Here is a 20168-nt window from a genome sequence, read left to right as displayed (position 1 = left end):
TATTATGTAGTGAGCATTTCCAGTCATTCTGACCCGAAATAACAGTGGTGTATAGCATTATATATTTATCGTTTTGTCCAAGAGCAGCAGGTTGATATCTTACATATATCCAACGATTTTTTTCTTTTTTTTTTACTGTATTTTATTTTTAAATGTCTAGTTTAAATTTATATATACTTTTTTAAAAAAAAAACTTTTTTATTGATTCCTTGTGAGTTTCACATCATGCACCCCAGTCCTGCTTATATCCCGGTCCCTTCATATCTTCCCTTTGCCCTTCCAACTTCCCCTGCAAAATAAAAAACACATAAACAACAAAAACAAACAAAAAACAAAACATAGAAAAACATGTCACCACGGAATCTGGAGCATGTGACAGTGTATCCCTCTGTCCACATATTCTTCACTTGCAAATGAGTCTTTGGTCTGGTTCAAGACCTCTGGCTTCTGTGACACCATCAATACTGGATCCTCATTGGGAGTTATCCTAGTTATCCTCCTGTTGCCCTGTGTCGTGGAGATCCTGCAACTTTGAAACAGTAAGATTGGCCCTTTCACGCCTCCCAACCATTTTCAGTTGCCATAGATTTTGGAGTGGGCCATCTCAGCCCTGGATCTGGGCCTGGATGGTATCAGAGCTGGTCATCCCACCAGCACTGCTCTGGATAGGCCAAGCAATGCTCCCATCAGCAGAAGGCAGAGGGCAGGGTCAGCGTTCCTGCTCTTAAGCCCTCAGGACCTGCTCACCAACACCCACACCTCCAGAGCCAGCTCCATTGCGCTGCTCAGTCAAGGTGTGACTCAAGCCCACTCAAGTCAAGAGTGGCTCATAAGTGCTGCTGCAGCTTTTGAAGAGCTGAGACAGTTCTGCTCTCATACCCTCTGGAATGGCTCACCCATGCCTTCCTCATTAGGGTCAGCTCCACTATGTTGCCCAGGCAAGTTGTAGCGCCTGTTGTCCCAAGAGCTATAGCCAGTGAGCAGGCAGGGATAGCTCTCCCACTTCTCCCACTCTCACCTCTCCAGACTAACACAAGTAGCAAGGGGGGTGGGAAAGACATCACCCCTACACCCATGCCACCTCACTGCAGAGGAGCAACTGGGCCAGCTCTCCAGTACTCTTGCCCTCCGGGCTGGATCACTTCTGCCCACTCCACCAGAGCCAGTTCTTCCATGCTGCCCAGGCTAGGCATAGAGTCTACTCTCTGAAGTACTGCAGCTGGTGAGGGACAGGGACAGCTAACCTGCTCTCATGACCTCAGGGTCAGCTCCCCTGATTGCTGCAGGTGGTAAAGGGGAAGAAGGGAGAGGACATCGCCTCTGCACCAAAGCCACCTCATGACAGACAAATGGCAGGGCCAACTCTCCCTCCTCTCACCCTCAGGGATGGCTCATTCATGGACCCTCTACCAGAGCTATCTCTACTTTACTGCCCAGGTGAAGCAGAGGACTCCTTGTCCCAAATGCTGCAGCCAGCAAGGGGCAGGGACAACTCTCCTTCTTTTACAACAACGCTGCAGCCAGCACTCCTGACTGCTGCAGGTGGCAAGGAGTAAGGAGGGAAGGCATCATCCACACATCCACAGCACCTCATGGCAGGCAAATGGTGGGGCTAGCTCTCCCATACTCTTACCCTCCTCACCTGTGGCACCACCACCATGGTTGGCTCTGCTGTGCCACCCAGGCAAGGTTCAGGGCCTGCTCTCCTGAATGCTGCAGCTGGTGAGGGACAAGGCTAGCTGCCCCAAGCTCATGACCCTGTGGGCAGCTTTCACGACCACTGGAGGTGGCAAGGAGCTGAAGGGGGTCATCATCTCTGCACCTGTGCCACCCCATAGCAGACAAGTATCAGAGTCAGCTCTCTCCCATACTCGCACCTGCAAGGCAAGCTTACCCACACCTGTGCGATCAGGGACAGCTCCACTGGGCTGCCTGGGTGAAGTTTAGGGCTTATTCTCACAAGTGCTGTCAGTAGTGAGGATGGGACCATCTCCCCAGACTGCCACATCCACTAAGAGGCAGGGCCACTTCTGCACAGCCCCTGAACATCCAGGTCATCCCCAGCAGCTACCCTGACTAGGGATATCCTATATTTTCTACAGGTAATATCAGCCACGGACATTGACACTGACCCTACCATTGCAGAGGCAGAGACTTGGACATTGCTCTCAGTAGCAGCTTGGACTGGAGCCTCACCATGGACACAGGTAGCAGGGCTATCCACTCACAACAGGCTGCTCCTCTCTACCCTTGAGTATCCAGTTCCATCTCTCTACACGATGCTCAAGCTGCTCTACTTCTCTTTCTCACCCATCTGATCCCCCACACATGTGCACATTGTGGTGGCTTCAGCTGGAGGCTGGTCACAGGGTTGGCAAGCCCCTGAGTGACATCCTCCAACCATGCTGCGTGGTGTGGTGTGTTGGCCAGCAGGTGTCTATGGCCCACCTGTGCCTTGCACTGAAGGAGAGGTCTGTGGGTCACCGGGTGGCATGGCAGTACACAGGTCCCTGTCTGTCTTCTTCCTTCTGCGCTGAGCTGAATGGATTTGATTTGATTATTTGATTTTTATGAGTCCTAGGCATAAAGCAGCTTTGGCCACCCAGCCAAGCATCAAGCTAGGAAGAACAAAGGCCATCTGTTCTGTCCCTGATATAAGAACACCACTACCAACAAGGCGTCTCTTTGCCCATTGCCAGAAAGTCAATATAAATCTATTTTGATCATATTCTTCCTCTTCCCCAAGTCCTTCTACATCCTCTCTCCCTCCTTACTACCCAATTTTAAGTTTTTTTCTTATAAAAGGTAATACAACAAGAAAACAAAATAAACTACATCTTAAAAAAAAAACAGAAAACAAACAGAAGAACCTGTAGCCAAATACGAGCACTCAAAGTAAATGTGGAGTCCATTACTTGTTGGTCAACTCCTCCAGAACATGAGGCCTGCCATGGACTAGTTGATATACTCAATGTCACTCCATTTAAAATAAAAAAATTGATTTCTCCTCTCCCAGCAGGTATAAATGATAGTTCAGTTGTTTAATTTTACCATAGTAGCTAGTTTTCATTCATTCATTCGTCCATTGGTTCATTCATTTATATATATAACATATATATGACATATATATAACAAAATAAAATGTAGTTAGATAAAACAAAAAAACTACCACATTGAAGTTGAACAAGACAAACACACAGAAGAAAGGAGCCCAAGAGAAAGCATTAAAATCAGAGGCTCACACATTTTCACTCAGGAATCTCATAAAAACACTAAACTAGAACCCATGATGCTCATGCAGAAGGCCTGGAGCAGCCTGTTCAGGCCTCCTCTTCTGCCAATTTCCCTGAGCTTTGAGGGGAGGGACTTAGAGCAGACAGACACCCCATTTATAACTAAGGTCTCACTGTCTGTGAAGTGTCTGGCTGTGGGCTTCTGTAAGTGTTCCCATCTGCCATAGGAGCTTCTCTAACGATAGGCAGATAAGGCTCTGGTCTGTGAATATAGCAGAATATCATTAGAGATGATAGATAGATAGATAGATAGATAGATAGATAGATAGATAGATAGATAGATAGATAGATAGATAGAGATAGATAGATAGATTTGCTTTTTAGACCAGTATCATTTAGCTCTACACTAGGTCTTTGGGCTGTCTAGTTTCAGATTCTGGGTCACTCAAGCCAGGTATGGGTTCCATCTCCTCTCCTGAACCTTGATCAATTATTGATTGGCTATTCCCACAAGGTTTGTTCCCCTAGCATAGCTTGCAGGCAGTGTATTGTAGATAAAGGGTTTGTGGCTGACTTGGTGTTTACATTTCTCTTTTGAGTGTGTACAAAGTACTTTCTGTACCAAAGACACTGGAGCATAGGGATGAAGGCTTTATGTAGACACCAGCTCAACATCTCCATGTGCTACTCTGTGGATGGAATGCTATCTGTGGAGATCTGTGGGGATCTTGCTGGGCCAGAGGCGCTAAAGAGTTGTGCTCTCCTAACGGGAGCGGGGGTCCATCGAGGCGAGCTGCCAGGTCTCTTCTGCCGCTTTGAGGTTGGTGCAGTGCAGCAGGACACTACTCCTCGGTGGGAAACTGAGGTCTCTATGGGCAGGCCGGTGGGCCAGAGCAGCACAGCAGGCGACTAGGAGTCAAAGTTGGAGCAAGAAGTGACTGCGGTAGGCTTGAGCAGCTTCCGGCGAGGAGAAAAAGAATTTCTCATCCCCAAATTGTTGCAGCTCTGTATGACAGAACAATCTTTGATGAAATAACTTGTGTGTGTTTTATTCCTTGTGGACAGGGTCAACTCTGCTCCTAGGTGAATGATTGTTACAGTGCTCTCCATGGGGTGATGTGGTCATGAATTCCAGGAGAAAAACCTGGTACCGTCCTCAGGAATGAAGGTACCGGGGTTTCTCAGTCCACTCAGGCTTACCAAGTTTTTGTCTGGTGGCAGGGTTCCACTTGCCCCACATCCTTGTTAATGAGTTTTCATTAACATGTTGTGCTGGTGCTGTCTTCAGCAATGGAGTCTTGCTGTCAATTTGCGTAGAGCAACCTATAATATCGGAAACTGCCTGTTGTTCAGAGATTCCCAAAGGACTCCTTAGCTCAAAAACTCAATTAGATGTAAACTAATCCCAGTTCATTTGGTAACAGGAGATGGCCAGCTGTCTCACTCTCTCTCTCTCTCTCTCTCTCTCTCTCTCTCTCTCTCTCTCTCTCTCTCTCTCTCTCTCACACACACACACACACACACACACACACACACACACACACACACACACCATTCTCAGATGTCTTTATAATATTATTTAAAATCAGGTGTTATAATGCTTCCTGAATTGTACATTCTGAGTAGCATTATATGAAAGCTTCACAGTCTTTTACTTATTTCCTGTCTTTTGTGCTTCTATAAAATATTGAGGGTTTTTTTTCTTATTACTGTTAGGAATATCTGTGGAATTTTGGTGTGAATTATATTGAATCTCAGTATTGCTTTTGGCAACATACTCATTTATTTTGTATTAACTATTGATCGTATAGCAGGGCAATATTTCCTATTAAATGATATTTTAGAGGTTCTGAATCAAATGAGTAAAAATGTTTATATTTACTATATATTTTGGAAGGCGATAAGAATGTGCTGATCTTTTCAAATACTTTCTATCAAGTTTTTAATCTGGATATAAAAAAATATAGTGATTTTTTTAATGTTAATTTTTTCCATGTTATTTTGTTGAAACTATTTATCACATTGAAGTATCAGCCTTTGAGTCCTTATTGTTTTTTAAGTATGGAGTTTATTATAGTCAAATATGAATAATACAAATCTACCTGTAGTATTACTATACTTTTTTCTTCCATTCTTGTGGCTTCTTTCTCTAAGGATATTTATTTACATCACTACTCACAGCTAAAAATTACCTTAAAGGAAGCAACAGATTTCAGAAAGGTTTTAATTTAGCTTGCAATTGGTGCTTGTCAGTTCCATCATGGAAGAGAAGGTATGGTGTCATGAAAGATAAGGTTACTTACTGGCATCTGGATCAGGATACAGAGAGAAGTTTATTTTGACTCATGTTTCTTTCTTTTTTTCTTTCTTTCATTGAATATTTTTTATTTACATTTCAAATGTTATCCCCATTCTCCTCCAGAAACCCCCTATCCCATCCCTCTTCCCCTACTTTGGTGAGAGTGTTTCCCCACCCAACCACCCACCCCTTCCTACCTCCCTGCCCTGACAACAAGCCTTCACAGGACCAAGGGCTTCTCCTCATATTGGTGTCCAACGGCCATCCTCTGCTACATATGTAGCTGGGGCCATGGGTCCTTCTATCGGTACTCATTGGTTGGTGGTTTAGTACCTGGGAACTCTGGTGGGTCTGGTTGTTGGTATTGTTGTTCTTATGAGGTTGTAAACAACTTCAGCTCCTTCAGTCTTTTCTCTAACTCCTTAATTTGGGACCGCATTCTCAGTCCAATGGTTGGCTTCGAGCATCTGCCTCTTTATTTGTCAGGCTCAGGCAGAACCTCTCAGGAGACAGCTATATCAGGCTCCTGTCAGCATGCACTTCTTGGCATCAGCAATATTGTCTGGGTTTGGTGACTGTACATGGGCTGGATCCCCAGGTGGGGCAGTCTCTGAATGGCCATTCCTTCAGTCTCTGCTCCAAACTTTGTCTCCATATTTCCTCCTATGAGTATTTCTTCCCCCTTCTAAGAAGGACTGAAACATCCACACTTAGGTCTTCCTTCTTCTTGAGCTTCATGTGGTCTGTGGATTGCATCTTGGGTAATCCCAGCTTTTGGACTAATATCAGCTTATCAGTGAATGCATAACATGTGTGTGGTTTTTTTTGTAATTGGGTTACCTCACTCATGATGATATTTTCTAGTTCCATCCATTTTCCTATGAATTTCATGAAGTCATTGTTTTTGATTGCTGAGTAGTACTCCATAGTGTAGATGTACCACATTTTCTCTTCCATTCCTCTGTTGAAGGACATCTGGGTTCTTTCCGGCTTCTGGCTATTATAAATAAGGCTGCGATGAACATAGTGGAGCTTGTGTCTTTGTTATATGTTGGAGCATATTTTGGGTATATGCCCAGGAGTGGTATAGCTGAGTCCTCAGGTAGTATTATGTCCAATTTTCTGAAGAACCTCCAGACTGATTTCCAGAGTGGTTGTATCAGCTTGCAATCCCACAACAATGAAAGTGTACTCCTCTTTCTTCACATCCTCTCCAGCATCTGTTGTCCTGAGTTTTTGATCTTAGCCATTCTGACTGGTGTGAGGTGGAATCTCAGGGTTATTTTGATTTGCATTTCCCTGATGACTAAGGATGTTGAACATTTCTTTAAGTGCTTCTCAGCCATTCGATATTCCTTAGCTGTGAATTCTTTATTTAGTTCTGTACCCCATTTTCTAATAGGGTTATTTGGTTCTGTGGAGTCTAGTTTTTTGAGTTCTTTGTATATATTGGATATTAGTCCTCTATCAGATGTAGGATTGGTAAAGATCTTTTCCAAATCTTTTGGTTGTCACTTGCAATTTTATGAGATCCCATTTGTCTACTGTTAATCTTAGAGCATAAGCTATTGGTGTTCTGTTCAGGATATTTTCCCCTGTGCCTATGTGTTTGAGGCCCTTGCCTACTTTTCTTCCATTAGTTTGAATGTATCTAATTTGATATGGAGGTCCTTGAGCCACTTGAGCTTTGTACAGGGAAATAAGAATGGATTGATCTGCATTCTTCTACATGCTGACCTCCAGTTGAACCAGCACCATTTGTTGAAAATGCTATCTTTTTTTCACGGGATGGTTTTAGCTCCTTTGTCAAAGATCAAGTGACCATAGGTGTGAGGGTTCATTTCTGGGTCTTCAATTCTATTCCATTGATCTACCTGCCTGTCCCTGTACCAATGCCGTTCAGTTTTCATCACTATTACCCTGTAATACAGCTTGAGGTCAGGGATGGTGATTTCTCCCAAGTTCTTTGATTGTTGAGAATACTTCTCTATATCCTGGGTTTTTTGTTATTCCAAATGAACTTGCAAATTGCTCTTTCTAACAATTGAAAATACAGAGACACACCTTCACACAGTTACCCCAACATGGTTCAATGAGGCAAAATAATTCAAAATACTTCAAAATTCTACAATGTCCTGCCTTTGAAACTCATGCTTTTTTATCCTCTCTTTCTTATATCATATGCACTTTGAGAATAATTTCAGCCTGAATTCTGACAATTTCTACTTTCTTCTAACATTATGATTACATAACTCTATGATTTATTTGGAGGTGTGGCCTAGTTGGAATAGGTGTGGCCTTGTTGGAGGAATTGTGTCACTGTGTAGGTGGGCTTTGAAGTCTCCTGGTGCTCAAGCGCTACCCAGTGTGTAATTACATTCCCCTTCTGCTGCCTGAAGATCAAGATGTAGAACTCTCAGTTTCTCCAATACCATGTCTGTCTGTATGCGTCCATGCTTTCTGCCATAATGATAACAATAAGCCAGCTGCAAGTAAATGTCTTTTATGAGAGTTGCCTTAGTCATGATGTTTCTTTATAGCAATAAAACCCAAACTAAGACTGATATCTTCTTCAGTTTCTTTGTTTCTTCCCCCATCTCCCCTTCCCTTCTCCTGGAGGAGAAGGAGGGGAAGAAGAGGAGACAACAAGCATACCTTGCAGCATTCATCCTTAAATGGTATGTGTCTATTGAATCTGTCTTCTCAGGGATCAGAGAATCCCACGTAAGAGAAAGCAGAGTGGAAGAGATGGAGCACACAAAGAAAATAAGACCTTCTAACTCAACATGGCCAAAGCCCATGTGAACTCCCAGAGACTGAGGCAACATGCACCAAGATTGCATGAGTTCAGACCATACCCTCTGCATGGATATTTTGTTTTGGATTTAGTGTTTTTATGAGATTCACAAGTGTGTCAACTCGTGGGTCTTTGATTTTTGTGCCCTCTGTCGGGCTCTTTTTCTATTTGTGTGTCTTGTCAAACTACAATGTGTTAGTTTTTGTTTATTATGTTATAGTTTATTTAATTGTATTATTATCCCTTAGAAACATGTCTGTTTCCTAATGAGAAACAGAAGAATAAGGATCTGTATGGAAGGCCAGACACAGAGGATCTGGGAGGAGGAAAGGAGGGGGAGCCATAATCAGGATATATTATGTGAGTAAAAAAAATCTTTTCCAACAAAAGAAAAGAAAACAAGAAATAAAAAATAAAAGGCGGGGGTTGGGGATTTAGCTCAGTGGTAGAGCGCTTGCCTAGGAAGTGCAAGGCCCTGGGTTCGGTCCCCAGCTCCGGAAAAAAAAAAAAGAACCAAAAAAAAATAAATAAAAAGGCAAGCAAACAAGAGACACCTATCATTGAGATGAAATATTCTGGGAAGTATTTCCTCAGAATTAGCACACAGATTCTGTTGTTCCAGACAAGCCAAAATCATTCATATGTAACTAGTCTTCCAGGTGGTACTAGCTTTGTAGGCATGAAGGCATCATGGAGAACAGAACATGGAACCTTGGCACTGTGAGAGACCAGGAGAAGACATTAGTGAACATGCAGCTATAGTAGCAGTTGACACTTACAGGATTGAAGGTGTCTTGGAGAAATGTTGAGGTTTTGCAATAGGAAGAGAGCCTAGGAGAGGCTATTGTCAAAGTATTGCCTTAGTTGCAGCAGAAGACCCTAGAGATTCCAGTGTCTTGGGACAACCACCAAGGACAGCAGCAGGTTTGGCCTAGAGCTAGCCAGAGCATAGCTAGTTGGAGCCTAGGATAGAATCTGTGCTCCAGAGTGCAGAGCCAGAGAAGTGACCCATACCTTTTGAAGGAGTCTAGAAGATTGCATATGGATCCCCGGGATTGGACACTGAATTATTTACACTTTTAGAATTTGTTTTGTCTTTGGTCTGATTATGACTGTTGTTGGCATCAGGAACTGGCTTTATAGTCAGGAACCAGCTTTACAGTCGCGGGTCACCTACAAATCCAGCGACGATGGTGATGTCACCCCTAGGCGACCACTAAAGGAACCCCTGTGTCTGTTGCCATGGAAATCACCATACTTTCCCAGCATTCACCTGGTCCATGTGCCCACCTTTACCCATGCACAGATGCATGCACAGCAGCATGGGCAGTTACACCACAGTCTAAATAAAAGGCAGAGCCCTCTGACCTTCTCTGTCTTTCCTCACTCATTCTTTTTCATCATCCCCCTCCGTTGGCCCTCCCCTCCCCCAAATAAATCTCTCTCCCGTGGAACCGTGTTGGCCGGGTGTGATCTGTCTGGATGAGCTGTGATTCTAACATAACAACTGTGCCCTGGTTTTTCCCTCCCGAAATAAATTATTTAACTTATTTTTTATTTTATAGAAATCTACAGTTGAGAAATTTTTAATTTTAAAATAGATGTAGTATTTTTAAAAGAGTGAACTTTTAACATGTTTGAATTAGTAAAAATAAGGGACCTTAGGTTTGTAAATGTTTTATATTGTAATGTTGAAATTAATATGAGATCCAGGAGACACCAGAAAAGTCAAGGTTATACTTAACAGTAATGTGTTTATGTGTCAGGTTGACAAGGGGTCAGTTGTTCTGGCTAATTTTATGTCACCTTGAAATAAACAACAGTAATCAGAGAGAAGGAAGCCTCAGTTAAGAAAATGCCTTTTGGGGGTTGAGGATTTAGCTCAGTGGTAGAGCGCTTGCCTAGCAAGTGCAAGGCCCTGGGTTTGGTCCTCAGCTCCGAAAAAAAACAAAACAAAACAAAACAAACAAACAAAAAAGAAAATGCCTTTTGTAGCTAGGCAATGTCTTTAATACCAGCATTCAGTAGGCAGAGACAGGAAGATCTCTGTGAGATTTCAGGCCAGCCTGGTCTACAGAGTGAATTCCAGGATAGCCAGGGCTACACAGAGAAACCTGACCTCGAAAAACTATAAACAAGAAAAAAGACAGACAGAGAAAAGAAGAAAGGAAGGGAGAGAGGGGAAGGAGGGAGGGAGGAAGAAAAGAATGCCTTTCTAAAATTGACTGTAGGTAATTATGTAGGGATGAGGACTTAGCTATAAATCAAGTCTGTGTTTGTTGAACTAACACAGAGGGAAAACATCACAGAACCAGTAAATATGCCCATCTTTTCTTTTTAGCAAATTACAGCAGAGCAGTTCAGAATGTGATATGTAATTTATGGCTAAACTACAAGACAACCTGAGGAAAACTCTACCGAAACTGATCCCAGGGACATGCTTATGAAGATCCTGCTTTTGATAATGCCAGTTCAAAGGTTTATAAGCCTGATATGAGCTGCAGAGGATATTTGGAAGATTATATCAGAGTCAGCACAGATGTGAGCTTCCACAATTTTAATGTTAATGTTCTAGCTGCTGGGAAACCAAAACAGGCACAAATATCTCAAACGTTAATGGGGGACCAAAACAGGACACTGTGACTTGCAAGGTAAGAGCTCTGTTTGGAGCTAAAACAGCAAAAATGAAGTTCCTTTTTGTCCTGTATTAAATCCTAGATAAAGAATAAGTTCTTGTCTGTCCTATGTTAAGTCCTCCCTAAACAAGACTTCTATTTGTAATTAAGAGTAAGTTCCTATTTCTTGGGTCTGATGTAAGCTCCTTGCAACCCCATTCACTCAATGAATATCCTTCCCTTTGTTCCCCTCTTTTCTTTGTATCCTTTTAACAATGTATAACTGCCAACCCTTTCCCTCCTGTGAACACCCGATCTCTCCTACAAGAGGGTCTTCAAGAGTCCAGTGGGGGCTGCTATCTCAAATACCAATTTGGGATGAGGCAGCCAACTGCCAGTCCTGGGTGCATCCCCAAATACAGTTTGCTTTAATGGGACAATTTTAAACTTGGTCTTTTCTCTTCAAGATACATGCTCCACTATGTTCATCGCAGCCTTATTTATAATAGCCAGAAGCTGGAAAGAACCCAGATGGCCTTCAACAGAGGAATGGATACAGAAAGTGTGGTACATCTACACAATGGAATATTACTCAGCTATCAAAAACAATGAATTTATGAAATTCATTGGCAAATGGATGGAACTGGAAAATATCATTCTGCGTGAGGTAACAATCACAGTAAAACACACATGGTATGCACTCATTGATAAGTGGATATTAGTCCAAATGCTCAAATTACCCTAGATGCACGGAACACATGAAACTGAAGAGGATGACCAAAATGTGAATGCTTCACTCCTTCTTTAAAAAGGGAAGAAGACCCTTGGCAGGGAAGAGAGAGGCAAAGGGATTTAGAACAGAGGCAGAAGGAACACCCATTCAGAGCCTGCCCCACATGTGGCCCATACATATACAGCCACCAAACTAGATAAGATGGATGAAAAAAAAGAAGTGCAGGCCGACAGGAACTGCAGGATGTAGATCTCACCTGAGAGACACAGCCAGAATACAGCAAATACATAGGCGAATGCCAGCAACAAACCACTGAACTGAGAATGGGACCCCCGTTGAAGGAATCTTAGAAAGGACTGAAAGAGCTTGAAGGGACTTGAGACCCCATATGAACAACAATGCCAACCAAGCAGAGCTTCCAGGGACTAAGCCACTACCCAAAGATTATACATTAACTGACCCTGGGCTCCAAGTGCGTAGGTAGAAATGAATAGCCTAGTAAGAGCATCAATGGAAGGGGAAGCCCTTGGTCCTGCCAAGGCTAGACCCCCAGCAAACGGGATTCTTGTGGGAGGGCAGTAATGGGGGGAGGAAGTGAAGGGGAACACCTATATAGAAGGGGAAGAGGAGGAGTTAGGTGGATGTTTGCCTGGAAACTGGGAAAGGGAAGAACATTTGAAATGTAAATAAGAAATACCCAAGTTAATAAAGATGGAGGGGAAAAAAAACAAACTGTCACCCTCGAACCAAAAGTAAAACCACTGAAATGTATTCATTGTGGCACAATAAGTCACAGGGAATGGAACTTTAGGAAAAGCAAAGCAAAGCATATAAAAGGAGAGGACCAGTATTAAGCCCTAATGTAACAAAAGGAAGGCATTGGGCTGATCAGTGTCCTTGTATTAATCCCAAATATCCCAGGAGAAAGACCAAACTCATGATTAAGAAAACTTTATTTTAGAGGTATGACCAGGACTGACTAGAGTGATAATTCAGGGTTTGAGAGAGCAGCTCCTTACTGACTTCTCAAAGTCCCTTTTATAGAGAAGAGCCATAAAGTTAATAGAAACAGCTATGTTTGCTGATTCTTTGTTTAAAGAAACTAGAGTGAAAAGTAAGAATAAAAGCACATATACACAACACATAGGAGAGGAATCATACATCCTGGGTTAGGTGGTCAAGGCTGTGGATCAAGGTATCCTGAAAATATATTCAGCAAGGTGAAAGGCAGCCATGCCTCATGAGGTCATGAGTTAAGCAATGTAAGGGGTAGTCATACATCATGGGGTCACAAGTTCAGCAAGGTTTAAAAACATTTTTTGCCAGGTACACCAAATTTAGGAAATGGAAACTTATTCTTATCTAGAAATAATCCCCAGACTCAGTGTGGTTCTGTGCTTTGCCCTGCCACTGGGGTGACAAAAAACTGCAGGGAATTCAAGAAGCTAGACTGCATTTACCCTACGCTGCTGCTGTCAGGTGCTGGACTTTAGAGAAGAACTGAGACACCACTCATGGGTGAGAAAATACAGTCTGAGATGTGGGAAGCTGAAGTCAAGGTTCCCAAGCTCCCAGGAATCCAGTCACTGCTGGAAAACTGCACAAAGGAGTCAAGAATGTAGGGTCGGGTGTCCATGGGTCTGCAAGGGACTCCCAAACTCCTGGACATCCAGGTGTCACTGGGTCGTGGGGAGTTGTGAATAGAGTTAGGGCTGAGAATGATGATAACCCAAGGTCAGGGGAATGGGAACTCTGGCTTAACTCAGTGGTGGTTGTCTGGGAGTCCAGAGGGGCCTTGTGTAGGAGACTAGGGCTGCAACTCTATAGTCAAAGGCTTTCTCCCTGGAGATTCTCCATAAAAAAGAGACAATCCATGTTTATCCACATTGTTTATTGACTGTTCATCATGAAAAATGGGTGCATACTACCTTCTCAGGGTAGACCAGAGATTAAATACCTTTTACAGGGAGTAATGTCCAGGAAGAGAAGCTTATTGGCTAAACCCTGAGGTCCTCTAGATACCTCATTAGCATGGAGAACTTGATCTGGGCTATGGGACCACAGGTCATGTTTCCTATGTGGGAAGTATGTAATGTGCTCCAGGCCAGGAATCTAGTAGGGAGCATAGAGGCGCCTACCATCTCAGGTGGGTACTGAGTGCCGCGGTCTCAGACCCACTCAACCTTAAACCACGTTTCCTGGCTGGGTCCACTGTCCCACAACTCAGGAAGCAGAGTCGGGTGGATCTCTGTGAGTTTGAGGCCATTCTGGTCTAAAGAGTGAGTTCCAGAACAGCCAAGGCTACATATAGAAGCCTTGTGTTAAACAACAGAGAGAGAGAGAGAGAGAGAGAGAGAGAGAGAGAGAGAGAGAGAGAGAGAGAGAGAGCGCTTTTCTTACAGCATATTGAGATTTAACAACAATTTGGTTCCTTAACAGTATAGCTCCTGTTCTGGCTGCACACTTGTATATTTGATACACGAGGCAACCCTCCAATTCTGGAAACTCGGTGGTGGCCCCATCCTCGGTCCTTGGGCAACAATAGCGGGAAAACTGATGAAAACGGAGGAGATCTTATGGCTACTCTTGTCATTGAAGTTGGTGATTTGAAAATAAAACAACCTTATTTTTTTTTTAATTCCCAATCTAAGTGTGCCCATTTTACAAATCGGGATGTTTAGCGCTATCCTAGCAGGATCTATAGAGCTCTTATTGCCTGTTTTAAAGCCTTTGATATTTGATATGGCCAAAAACTTTTGAGGACAGCATTTGATGGACCAATGAAGAACTATTCTCACAGTAACTAATATGGAAGCACCTCGTAAATGATCCAAGACTGCCAACTCCCGCAAGCAACAAACTCTGGTATCACTGTCAAATGACCTGAGGCAGCTCCTCAGAGTCTCCAGTGGCTTCTCCTAATCTCACACCAAGCAGCCACTGTATTGGTCTATTGTATCCATTACACGATCTTGACCCTGACCCTCATCCCCCCCCCCGTCTTGTCAACCTTGACAATGCATCACAACATGCACACATGATAAAGTCCTTATGGGGGAGGACTTTATTCCTCATGGAAAAAGTTCTGTGCTCAGGTGATTGATGCAATTGCATTTTCATTATATACTTAGCTCATTGTATCACGTCTAATAAGAATTCCAGGTATTTGAAATAGTTGCTATTTCAAATTAAAATGCAGAAAAATAAGGCATTGTCTATGTATGAGTCTAAAAATGCCTCAGGAATATTTCCAGTGTCTTTAAAATGGAATAAGGATGACATCTGGTGGCTGTCATCGTGATCTGATTTTCATGTCAGAAGGTTTTAAATGTAAATCTAACACTATAATTTGAGGCAATTACACAAACGATCTGACCAAGTGTTTTCATTTTAAAATGTAAATCATTTGGAATGCCTCAAAGAAAAACAGAATATCGATAGATAAAACAACTTTTTGACAATTATTTGATATTCCAACGCTCCATATGTAAACTTTGGATTACTTATATATAATCTTCTGATTTACTCCAAACTACTTGTCAATATAAAAAAAAATATTTCTTTTCTCCCAAGATCACATAGAGTTGGGATTTAATTTTCTAAGTTATTAGAATAAGATTTCTTGAAGCAGGGTATTGCTAGTGTCAGGGAAATTATGATTACTTGCCTAGGGCAATTCAAAGGAAAGTTTTCAGGTCATTGCAATCATGGCTCATTGATGAGGAATTGCTGGATTGTCCTACAGCATTGCCTAACATGCTGTCTACTTTTAATGACACAAGAAAAATGAATAATGACTAGTTTCCTGTGTTCTAATGTTGTTGTAAGAATATAAAAAATAAAAAGCTGTCTTTTATCCCCCTCTAGGTCCGGCACCCCAGTGCCCCATGATATCTGATCGATACCTTAAAACTCACTCAGCAAAGTGTCTCACCTGCTTCACTCCATCCCATATCACACTGCTGAAGGCCTCTCTCTGAGCCGTCAGCAACCTCTCTACCTATCTAGTTCCCAAGGCAGGTTTCCATGCCAGAAACACACATTCCCAACTCCGTGGTAGCCCAGACCAGCCACCCTACACCCCATTACACTTAAATCTACACATGAAAGAACACACAACACAATAACCTTTGGCCCAATTGATAAGATATAATTGCCCACCTAAATATACAAAGCCCAATACACATCCATCCCTTAAACATTCGTAACAACATGTAAAGGTACAGCGTGGAATCTTAATATCACCTGCCATATTGTTCTGCCATGGCTTTTCTCCCTCTCCCTCCTGTCTCTTCCTCCTTTCCATTCCAGTCTCCTCCTCTTCCTTCAAACTTTTTTCCCACCCATCCTTCCATCTCGTCCAATGACAGGCCTCCTTCTATCTTGTACCTGTCTCACCTGTGACATCATCCCACATTCTAAGACTACATAGGTTCTCATACACAGGTTAAAAAATTCCAGTGCACAAGATGCATAATGGAATATTCTTAAGTATTGACATGCTTTCTACAGCATATTGGCAAATGTCACGAAGCTGACTGATTAAAAAATATATACTTTACATACATATATGGGGATATCATAATGAAAACTATTATTTTGTACATTTGACATATGCTAATGAAAAATAAAATTGCCTAATGAATAATATAGTCCATGGAAACTTTCACTTCTACATTATCTTAAACTTAATTGTCATTATCCTTCTGGAAATTGTTTACATTTTGAAGCATACTCAATGGAGTATCCTTTCCAAACTTGTCGCTTTCCCTATCATTAATGCTTCTGCTTATTTCACAGATAGAATAGAGAATTGCAAGACTGTGTACACGGGATCTGATCAACCTGCTTTTCATACTACTCATTGCTCAGCCCAACAGAATAATGTATACACAATCATAAAGGTCCTAGAGCAGTACCCTTTTCCAGGTAAGATTCTCACTGATTCTGCCTTTATATCCATTACCTTCATTGTGTTGGGACACAGGGTACATTTTCTAAATAAAGTTATCCACAAGGTTTGCTATCTAAGCTGTACAAATAATTCATTCTTTATAATCTTCATCATCAATATGTGTGTTTATCTAGGATTTCGTGAGCCCTTGACACACATGCCCAGGGGTACACTTTGCCTCCGCTCTGTCATACACTTGTCCAAAAGTCCACTAACTGGCACATCTAACTCACAGTCCCGCTCAACTTCTGCAAGCAAAATTTCACCTCAGACAATGTTCCAGTTGTTCTGAATTGAATACTAGACCATTTCTCTTGGGGACTAATCTGTGAGGGACGGCACCAACTGACCCTTGTCAAGTGACTACTATTATAGTTCCAGAATTTGACAAAATAAAACTATACCCATGTCTCTGGAGATACGTCTTCAAATATGTCATACACAATAATTCACCTAAAAAGAAAGTGTGCTGTTCATGTCACATCACTCTTACAGGCTTGCTTCACCTCTATGGTCATTCCTAAAATAACCAAAACCAATAATGGCCCTCCATGCCTTTCTCATAAGACCCAATAATTTTTTTTAGCAATTCTTTAAATGTTTCATTGATTCTTTGAGTTTCAAGTCATGTACCCCAGTCCTGTTCATTTCTCTATCCCCTCATAACCGCCCTTTACTGCTGACCTGAAATGACTGATTTTAATCTGACATTGGGGCCTGCAACAGGCTGCCCTAGGTTTTTCCCAACAAGGAGTTACCCTGTCTGTCTCTTGCTGATCTACATTCATTAGTCCAGTGCCAGCCTTTGTCACATCTTCTGCATATCCCCAAAGGCACAGGCCTTCTTTTGGAGTTAGGTTGGTTCTGCCTACATTTTTTTTAAATGACTCACCAAGATATAATAAATAATAGAGTACTTTTTCCAACATTGCCAAACACAAATGAACTGGATATTGTGAGTGTAATTTTTACCTGATAGTTTTCACAATTATTATTATTGTATATAATTCATTAATATAAAAGAAAGAGCCCTTATTGGACTAAAAAGGGAATAACAACCTTACTCCACAGAGATTCACTATTTTAATAACTCAAAGGACCCAATAACTAATCACTAATTCTTGTTTGGTGGTCTGCGTTTAAATCTCAAGATTTGGAAAAGGGACCTTTAAGGTATGGGGTAAAGGTTTTCTTTGGGGTCTTTCAGAATCAGGAACCTTTTGGCTTCCTCTGCATAGTGTGGAGCTTGAAATATCGATTCTGATGTAAGTGAACCAATCATCACCAGCCGATACAGGGAGTATCCGTTTGGAAGCAGGATTAAAGGCCAAGTGTGCAAGAGAGAAGCTATGTCCTCTATAAATGAGCTGCTACTAGATTTCACCCATGTTTGGGCTGGATCTTCCACATCAATGAAGGGAATTCTGACAGTTCTTCAGATGTAGCTTCTTACTCAAGTGATCCAAATTTGAGGATGTTGACACGAAAACCATCCATCACAGCAGACTTATGCTAAGTAGGAGAAAGTGACAGGATTAATATTAATAACAATTTGCACTCTGCTACACTAATATTATTTTAGAAAGATAACAGGAATTTATTTGTGGAGATAGCATATAGTGTCTGCCAGTTATGATGGTACAATTTTATCACAGGCAACGCAAATGACTTACATTTTTAGAAAATCAAGGGTTCATAAACTTTTCTTATCCTCAAAAACTTTATTTAATAAGACCTTCATGTATGCATGCAATGTATTTGATCATGTCGATCTCATTTCCTTCAACCCAATTTCTTCAAGTACTCGCTGCTATATAGATAAACCTGAAAGTTCTTTTTTTCAGATTTGATGTGAGATTTATTATTGAACATGACTTGATAGGGTATAGGAGAGCACTGTGGAAACCTTCAGGAGTGCAGGGCTCTCCACTTGTCCAGAGGACCCCGATTGGGGATATTTGACACCACAGCCATCCGGAATGAGCCGCTTCTCGGCAACCATGTCTTCAGATTCATCTGCACTGAACTTGATGAAGCCCCATTTCTTCAAGATGTGGATCTTCTGGCGGCCAGGGAACTTGAACTTGGGCCTACGCAGAGCCTCAATCACATGTTCCTTATTCTGCAGCTTGGTTCGGATAGACATGATGACTTGGCCAATGTGAACCCTGTGTGCCCTGGGGCTTCCCAGAGGCACCACACATACCTGTCTGGAGCCTGTCAGCCCCAGCACAGGACAACATCTTGTTGATACGGATGACGTGGAAAGGGTGGAGCCTCACCCGGATATGAAAGCCATCCGTGCCACAACTCTTTACCATGTATTTGTTGGCACAAATACGGGCAGCCTCCAGTGCTTCCGAAGAGAATTGTTCATATTCATCTGACACCCTGTGGCCACAAAGTGGGAATTCATCCACTTTTGCTTTCTTCTGTCCCAAGTCAAAAATGCGGATCTTAGTATCAGGGACACCACGGCATATGGTTTTATTCTTACAATAGCGATTACACCGGGCGTGGTGGCGGCCTATGATGACAACTAGAATTGTCGATGGCACGCCAGAGGAAAAGAACCTGAAAGTTTTAAAATAAGTTTTATCAGGTATGAGCAAATTAATGCAGCATTTTGGAAAAAAAAAAAAGATGATGTCAGCAGGCCTGCATCATGGCTATTATGACTTGCCCCTGGGTACTGAGGTAGACAGGAGAAAAGTCACTCTGGCACTAACAGCAACATACTGAAGGTCAGGAACTTGGCTTCATTGAAGTGTCGGGTAATTTTCTGACACTTTACAAAACCACAGTGCAGCTCCTAAGAGCTGGAGAGCCCAGATCTCAAGAAGACAGTGGAAGGCAGTGGCCGAGACCTTCTTCCATACAATGATGATGTAGCCATGGTCAGTGTGTACATCTGTGTGAACAAGAGGAGATACTTCTAACCATATTCCAGAGAATAAATAGAATAAACATAGAAGGATTAATGAATTCAGGTGCTCTGACATTATCAGAGCACTTGTGGGCCAGGAGAATTCCAGAACCATATCAATGGTTTCAGCCAACTTAGTGGAAAACAGCCATAGTGGATAGAACTCCAAATGTGCTCTGCTACAAGACACAGGCAACTTCTTGGGGATGTCCAGTGTGGAACAAGGGACAGAGAAAACAAAATGTGAAAGTGATGTGCAGAATCTAGCTGAGAGTCCAGTTATTGGCTTTCACAATTGGAGTCTCTTGGTGCTTCACAAACACTCTAAGAGCTGTGAGTATAGAGAACAGGAACATGCAGGCTAGAGTATCCCAAAGGTCTTCATAAGCCCGAAATGTCACAGCTGTCTGCAGGCACTGCTTATGCACTATGTCAGCATACTGATCATCTGACATTTCACACACTGACCATATCTGACATCTGTGTTATTGTTATAAATGCAGTTTGTGCATTTTTCTCTGATTCAAAGGGCAGTTCAAATACTTAATTCTTTGATTTTAAAATCAATTTTTAGACTGCTCTACAGCAATTATTCCAGTTTATAAAGCCTG

At 42.3% G+C, this 20168-nt stretch overlaps 2 pseudogenes; both read right to left on the bottom strand.

Annotated features, from left to right (window-relative positions):
* Positions 1-2568: 2568 nt before the first annotated feature.
* On the bottom strand, positions 2569-2701 carry LOC116902553 (annotated as a pseudogene).
* A 15838-nt stretch (positions 2702-18539) lies between these two features.
* Positions 18540-19527, bottom strand: LOC116900075 (annotated as a pseudogene).
* Positions 19528-20168: the final 641 nt, after the last annotated feature.

Source organism: Rattus rattus, chromosome 5 (genome assembly GCF_011064425.1).
Source record: "Rattus rattus isolate New Zealand chromosome 5, Rrattus_CSIRO_v1, whole genome shotgun sequence".
In the NCBI taxonomy this organism is placed as follows: Eukaryota; Metazoa; Chordata; class Mammalia; order Rodentia; family Muridae; genus Rattus; species Rattus rattus.
Note: the sequence above shows the minus strand (reverse complement) of the source record. Positions and strands in the feature narration are given on the sequence as shown.